This window comes from Amphiura filiformis, chromosome 2 (assembly GCF_039555335.1).
Source record: "Amphiura filiformis chromosome 2, Afil_fr2py, whole genome shotgun sequence".
Lineage (NCBI taxonomy): Eukaryota > Metazoa > Echinodermata > Ophiuroidea > Amphilepidida > Amphiuridae > Amphiura > Amphiura filiformis.
This window is the reverse complement of record NC_092629.1, coordinates 12,598,054-12,606,726: the sequence shown is the minus strand read 5'-3', so window position 1 is coordinate 12,606,726 and position 8,673 is coordinate 12,598,054. Positions and strand designations below refer to the sequence as shown.

Here is an 8,673-nt window from a genome sequence, read left to right as displayed (position 1 = left end):
AATTGTATTGATTTGTATTCAGTATAATGGAAGAAAATCTGTGTAATGATATCTGAGTGTTTTTGTATTATATGTAAGTGCAACTTTCAAATCTGGACCTCACTACATTAAATTGACCGGTGTTTTATTGTTTTCTGGGCTATCGTATCAAATGAGGTGTCAAAATGCGCAGAAATAAGTTCTGCTTCTAACGCATTTTACAGATTTGTAATACAATAGCCCGTTTTTGACAAATGGCCATTATTTCATGTATTTAAAGGGGTAATTGCTTTTTTGAGATGTTTAGTATGTTTTCTAATATTTTTGTTTGACAATGAACATAACATTAAAAAAACAATTTAAAGTTCGGGTAAATCATAATTCTGCTTCCAACGCATTTTACAGATTTGTAATACAATAACCCCTTATTGAATAATGGTAATTATTTAAGGGGTTTAGTTAATATTTTTGAGATGTTTATAATCATATTGCATGCATCTTGTTCCGGGGTCGTAAATGGTTAAAAAATTCTCTTTCAGGATCCGTGATGATTTGATGTGAAAGCATCATAGTCGATCAATCAATCAATCAACAGTACTTAAAATATAAATTATTTCAAAAAGACTTATTCGGCCGGGAATCGGCATTTGCTTAGAAGGCAACAACGCTTCTGATAGAGAACATGCACATGCATAATAAACATCTAAAGTAATTCCCCCTTTAAATAATGGCCATTATTTAAAAAAACAAGCTATTGTATTACAAATCTGTAAAATGCGTTAGAAGCAGAATTAATTTCTGCACATTTTGACTAAATATTGACGTCACAGCGTACATTTAAATCAATGTCACCCAAGATTTGAAAGTTGCAGTACATTCTATTGATTTGTATTCAGTATAATGGAAGGAAATCTGTGTAATGATATCTGAGTGTTATTGTTGTAAGTGCAACTTGCAAATCTGGATCTCAAGATAAATTGACCGGTGTTTAATTGTTTTCTGGGCTATCGTATCAAATGAGGTTTCAAAATGCGCAGAAATAAATTCTGCTTCTAACGCATTTTACAGATTTGTAATACAAGAGCCCGTTTTTGACAAATGGCCATTATTTAAAGGGGTAACTACTTTTTTTGAGATGTTTAGTATGTTTTCTAATAATTTTGTTTGACAATGCACATAACATTAAAAAACAATTTAAAGTTCGGGTAAATCATAATTCAAACTGGAACCATTTTATACCAACTTTCATCATTCATGATATTTAAAGAAGCAAAAGCACTGCGTCGGTCGGGAATCGAACCCGGGACAATTGCTTGGAAGGCAACTATTTAACCACTACACCACCGACGCTTGAATACACAATGCGAAAACTTTTGCTAACAAACCCAAAGGTTGCTGAATATGCAACATGACTGTGTTCATCAGCTGTTTATCAGGCTTCATGTATGCTGCTGGTGAGTGCTAACCATGGGAACCACCCGACAAGTATTATTTCACGAGCGTGAACATTTTTAGTCGGCACTCCCCAAAAATCTGCGAATGTCTCTTTAATTGACGGGTTGGTCTGCTGCTATCGTCATGTGAATGTCGTGACATGTAAAGTAAAATCATTAAGTATATTAAAAGTATTCGAAAGTACTTTTGGGTCAGCTTCCAGTGAAAAAAAAAGTTTTATTTGAAATTCGTATATATGTGACGTGTCATATCAAAAGGAGACACTTTTGGGCAGGATCGTAAATGGAGAAATCGCCAAAAATCTGCCCGGGGTGATTTTTTCACAATTTGGGTTTGTTGCGTATTTGTGATGTTAATAATGTTAGAAATAATGTCTGATAGTTTCAGACCGGAATATAACTGGCATCTTGTATTTTTTGAGACATTTTACAAGGTAATTCCTACTCTTCAACATTGTCAATAATATTTTTAAATGCCGATATCTCAATTTCCAATTTTATAATACCATATCTTATGAACTCAATATCTTCGCTTAGGAATGTCCAATTTCATTGGGGAAAACGGCATTGTGGAGCAAAATATCTCTATATTTAAGATATGTAAAAACCTCAAAATTGATAACCTGCCCAAAAGTGTCTCCTTTTGACATGACACGTCACATATATGATTTCATTTGAAAGTCGCGGTTAAAGGATGGTGGAGCGGCGGGTGATTAACATCCAAAATTGACATTCATACAAGTTCACGTTGGTATATTCAGTCATCATAATGCTGTATTGCCTTAAAAATGTTGTACGATCTTTTTGTTTGTTTTGTTTGTTTTATTTCTTCTTTAACCTGGGACACTCAATCAGTTGAAAACACAATTAATCATCTGTTCTTCCTTGAGGCCCAGGGATCAATACAACATTTACATAACATAATTATTAAGGTTTTAAAAATACTAAATACATTCAAATACATGATAATATTGCAAATTTAGATAAATACAATGTTTACAAAATAAATCAAATTACAATGTAACTTTACAACATGTTTAAAATACTATTAATACTACATACATAGGCAAAGCATATAGAATAAAGGATCAAATAATATGGGGACCCAATAAGCATTAAAACTACTTAAAAGATAAAACACTACAAAAATCAACCTATGAACCAGCATAGCTATAAAACATTAATATTATTCAAAACTATCGATTGCACCAAATACAAACAAAATAATTCATTTAATGTCAAATACAAATAATTCAATATGGAAATTGATTGCACAAAATAGTAGTAAGGCATAGCATGATAGTATAAATATAACTCAAACAAATCTTGTTTTGCAAAATAAACGAATGAAGCCAAAATATGAAACAAATTTAAAGGCTACTATTTAAGAATCATAACATTGAGAGTTGTATATTGTTTTGAAAGTTGCTGTGCTAATTGGGAGAGGTGATTTCAGTTTAGGATCAAGTGAATTCCAGGCCTTAGCCCCTCTGAATAAGAATGAGCGTCTACCAGCTTCAATTCTGGGTTTGAAATTAAGTGCAATATTGCCATGAGCGCTACCACGTGTATTGTGACGATGACTGGTTTTCACAGAGGTAAAAATTGTTTGCATATACTTTGGAACAAAACCAGCAATACATTTATAAGTTAAAAGACACAGATGGTCTTGTCTAAGGTTGCTAAGAGGCTTCCATTTAAGTTTTTCCCTGATTAAAGAAGATGGTGTCCTGACTGGAACTTTAAGAATGGCCCTCCCAGCCCTGTTCTGGAGACGCTCAATCCTATTCAGAAGCGTGTTATTGCAATTTCCCCATACAGTATCACAGTAAGTCAATCTTGGAAGAATAAGAGCTTTATAAATTGTATTCATGTGGTTAGCAGATAGCCATTCCCTGATTCTGTACAACATACCAATGTATTTCGAAACTGTTAAACAAGTTTGATTAATTTGTGCTTCCCATTTTAGATTTTGGTCGAGAATGACTCCCAGGTATTTACATTGATTTACATTTTCAAGTTGTTCCCTATTCATGTAAAGACTTAGCTCATCAACCCTTGCATTAAAATAACTTGAACAAAAAAGCATGGCTTTTTTTTTTAGCATTTAAGGTCAATTTGTTCACTTCCATCCACGATGTAATTCGTTTAAGATCATCATTAAGATGCACATTGATCTCATTTATGTCTTTTGATGAGCGAAAAACGGCCGTGTCGTCAGCATAAAGTGTGATTTTGGTATCACTGGACACAGTTAGAGGCAGATCATTGATGTACATCGTGAATAGAAGTGGGCCCAAAATTGTACCTTGAGGCACACCAAAGCTGACACATTTGAATGCAGAAATAGTACTACCAATCTTAGTTGCCTGCTCTCTATCACTAAGATAAGATTTAAACCAATCCAGCTCCAGACCCAAAATTCCAAAAGATGTAAGCTTCTGAATAAGAATGGCATGATTGACCGTATCGAATGCCTTTTTTTGAGGTCAATAAAGACCCATCCAACAAAATGGCCAGCATCAATGTTCTGGAGGATGTATTCTGAAACATCGATCAAAGTGGTAAGTGTGGAATGTTTGGGTCTGAATCCGGATTGATGTGAAGAGAGCAAATTATGTTGACTTAAAAAGGCATACAACTGATTATGAATTAGGCGTTCAAAAGTTTTCATAACAACAGGAATAACAGAAATTGGACGGTAGTTGTTGACATCGTCTCTGGACCCCTCTTTGAATAAGGGAGTGACTCTACATAATTTCCATTTTGAGGGACCTGCCCACTGGATAAGCTGTTGTTGAATAACTTAGTCAAAGGAGTAGTAAGGGGACCAGCCCCTGCTTTGAGAAGCCGACTGTTAATACCATCTAAACCAGTTGCTTTCTTTGTATCTAGAGACTTGAGACACTTAAAACCTGCTCCTCAGTTATGGGGAAAATTTAAAATGATTACCCTTAAAAGTAGACATTTGATTAGAATATTTATCATCAACATTGTCAAACTTTTCTGCTAATTTTTCACCAACAGAAGAAAAGAAATTGTTCATAGCATCAGCTACTTGTTGTTTGTCATTAACAATTCCATCCTGCGTTTTAACAGCAGGGATATCACTTTTGGTTTTACCAGGTAATACGGTTTTAAGTGTTTTCCAAAGTCCACGTGGATCACTTTTTGTTTCATTAAGTTTTTGCTGAAGATCCTTGGATTTCAATTTATTGCGCAAATTATTAACTTTGTTTCTGAGAAGTTTTGCCTTCTCCCAATCTGCTGAGGATTTGGATTTCTCAGCAATTTCACGAGCTTTTTGACTCTGCCGTCTCAAATTTAGATAATCATTAGTGATCCATGTGGGCTGTTGGTCAGATACTTTGATCCTCTTTATAGGAGCATGCTTATCACATGCTGGAAGAAATAAATCAACAAACTTGTCCCAACCTTGGTCTGGGCTATCAGCCGTGCCAACAGGATCCCAGTTGATATCTTGAAGATCAGCTGCAAATTTGGTCTCATTAAAATGGCGGTAAGATCGAGCCTCAATAATTTTGGACTGACGTTTGATGGTAATATTTTTTCTTCCAGCATAAATAAGTGAATGGTCACTAAGTGTACAGGTATGTACATCTCTACTTGAGGACATGTGTGGCCTGTTAGTCCAGATATGGTCAATGCAACTTTTAGTGTTCTTAGTTATACGAGTTGCTTTTGTTATGATTTGTTGAAGTTTAAAAATACCCATTGTTTTTTCAAAATTTCTCCATTGAGAAGTATTTGTTTCAAATTGGTTGAAGTTAAAGTCTCCTATCTAGTGAGTTTGATTTACTCCGTACGTTATTCAGGAATTATAGAGTCGTATATACTTTTGAAATCATTAAAAGCATAGCGACTCACGAGCCAATACGCCAATACGCGGCGGGAATAGCTTTTTCTAAGCTATACGTCAAATATTCTTTCCGTCCTACGAGGAAACCGTATTGTATTAGATACCACTTACACCACTTTTTCTCGCGCATATCCCGCTCACGGAAGACTGTGTTCCAGTACTGCCTTATACGTTACCTAAGTCGAGTCCATTTGAATGATTTGATCATGTCGTATAAACAACTCAGCTATTGTACACATAACCAGTTTTCTTTTTTAACCGCGTATACCAGGTAAAACTAAAACATGTGTTGAAATATAATCGCATGCGTCATTTATATCATTTTGACGTACAAATGACAATTATTGCCTGCAAATAACGATGTAACGTGTAGCCTAAATGCAATATTTTGAACGCCATACATATTATATTGCATTGAATGACTTTGTAGAATGATGAACGTGACCTAACCATACAAAACAGGTACTGTAGTACGAATTTCAAACAAAACTTACATTTCTATAAAAAAAATGGTTTTTTTTCACTGAAAGCTGACCCAAAAGTACTTTCGAATATTTTTAATAATTTTACTTTACATGTCACGAAATTCACAAGACGATAGCAGCAGGCCAACCCGTCAATTAAAGAGACATTCGCAGATTTTTGGGGAGTGCCGACTACAAATGTTCACGCTCGTGAAATAATACTTGTCGGGTTCCTATGGTTAGCACTCACCAGCAGCATACATGAAACCAGATAAACAGCTGATGAACACAGTCATGTTGCATATTCAGCAACCTTTGGGTTTGTTAGCAAAAGTTTTCGCATTGTGTATTCAAGCGTCTTTAAATATCCTGAATGATGAAAGTTGTGATATAAAATGGTTCCAGTTTGAATTATGATTTACCCGAACTTTAAATTGTTTTTTAATGTTATGTGCATTGTCAAACAAAAATATTAGAAAATATAGTAAACATCCATTACCAATTTAAATAATGGCCATTTTTCAAAAACGGGCTATTGTATTACAAATCTGTAAAATGCGTTAGAAGCAGAATTTATTTCTGCGCATTTTGACACCTTATGTGATACGATAGCCCAGAAAACAATAAAACACCGGTCGATTTAATGTAGTGATGTCCAGATTTGAAAGTTGCACTTACTTTTTACATACAATACAAAAACACTCAGATATCATTACACAGATTTCCTTCCATTATACTGAATACAAATCAATGCAATTTACTGCAACTTTCAAATCTTGGGTTACATTGATTTAAATGTATGCTGTGACATCAATATTTAGTCAATTGTTACAAATGAGGTGTCAAAATGTGCAGAAATAAATTTTGCTTCTAACCCATTTTACAGATTTGTAATACAATTGCCTGTTTTTGAATAATGGTCATTATTTAAAGGGGGATAGTAACTTTTTTAAGATGTTTATTATCATTTTCCCAACTTTGGGTCAAAGTTGAGCAATATTTGGTAATATTTCATATTGCTCAATGATGACAAAATAGGCCAATGTGGAAACTTCATCGCACTATGCGAGGGAGTCAGAAACAAATACAACATTCCAACTATACATGTATATTCATTTGATCAGCATTTGCACATGACTGATGTGGTCAGCTGGTCCACAGCCGAAAGATGATGATGGTGCATGTCTGACAAGTTGCAAATCAGTTCTCTTTCTACTGAACAATTAAGGCTACCTCTTTCTCTCGCTTCTCCTTCACTTTCGCTACCTCTCTCGCTCTCTTTGACATTATGGTTTATTAATACTACTCAATTGAATTCAGTTATTACATTTGGTCAGTCCCCTCGGATTGCGATGTCCAAACAGTAGAGGCGTATAGCGCCGATATCGAGGGGCAAGAAGTGCCGACATCGAGGCGCGCAGTGCCGAGATGTGAAGAGGCGTGTCAAAACTCAGATTGCTTGTGCATGGTATGGTAGTAGTACAGACCTCATAATTACTTGTGCTATTGGGCAGTGGCAGAGGCTCGATCTATACTAGAGCTAAACCCCATGCTGCTAGAAATATATTCAAGCTTCAAAAAGCATACGTTGTATCCGCATAATTATACATCAAATCATGAGTAAGGAGAGTCGATGGCAGGAGCCACACTTTCTCCCATTTTTCGCCATTTAACAGTGAGTTTAACTGAAAAACGTCAGTGTATAAATTCTTAATATTAATAGGAAATGAATCCAGCGCATTTATATTTCCACAGCATTCTTGCGGTTCTTAAGTACGTTTTGGGCGTTTCCCCTCCGAGAGTTCCGTTATGGCCAGGAAGACCAATTTTGGGGTTCTTTCAATTTCAAAAACCCCTTTCTCTTGAGGTTCTGCATACAGGACAGCAAAGAACTTTTTCCAGAAGTGTAATGTGCACCTAGCCCATGTGTAGCCTATGTGTTGGCAAGGAGGATATATTGAGAAAATCTCTGCAAGACTTCCCTTGATCACCACTTGCAGGCTCACAGGACTTCATCAGAAAGTCATTGTGGAATGTTTGTGGAGCGCCGGTAAGTAATCCTACAATAATACAGCACTATATGTTTGGATATAAAGAAAAAAAATATCCCTATTTGTCAAATAAAACAGCTGAAATAATCCTACCATGCAATTCTGCAATTGTGCATGTATTCTTTTTTGCAGTCACAAATTTCGAAGACTTTACACAATTCAAAATCTTAAGTATAGCATAGGGTATTCACCACGAATAAGAAAAATGAGCATTAGTTTTCCAAGATGCGTCAAATATTTTTTACCGTCCTACAGCCTAATTGTAATGGATAACATTACCAAATGTTTTTACTCAACGAATATCCCGTTCCCCCTTAAAGGAAGTGTCCGGCAATCACAACATTAGGTCTTATATGTTAGAAATATAATTATCAAGCACGAATCACATGGTTTTATTTCAATAAAATTCATATAAAAACAGCCATCTCTCAACACGCGATATTCAAAATTCCCGCGCCGAAATGTTCTAGAGCAGTGACGTCATGGTTATTTGTGCTCATTTGTCGACATGCTTCATTGAACTATTGGGACGTCACTGCTCTAGACAATTTCGGCGCGGGAATTTTGAATATCGCGTGTTGAGAGAGATGGCTGTTTTTATTCGTTTTTATGGTTAATATGAGTTTGTTTGAAATAAAACCATGTGATTCGTGCTTGATAATTATGTTTCTAACATATAAGGCTTAATGTTGTGATTACCGGACACTTCCTTTAACCAGAACCTCTCATGGCATTAAATATCATCCTCTATTCGCAATACGGCAAAAAGACTATTACAGATACATCAAAGTTCCCAGCAAACATAAAACGTTTTCGACATCATTCGCAAAAGGTTATAAAAGGTT

General features: G+C 35.3%; 1 non-coding gene across 1 annotated transcript; it reads right to left on the bottom strand.

Moving 5' to 3' along the window:
- Positions 1 to 1,258: 1,258 nt before the first annotated feature.
- Positions 1,259 to 1,329, bottom strand: Trnag-ucc (transfer RNA glycine (anticodon UCC)). The gene has a single exon. It is a non-coding gene; the product is annotated as a tRNA-Gly (tRNA).
- Between the last annotated feature and the right edge of the window lie 7,344 nt (positions 1,330 to 8,673).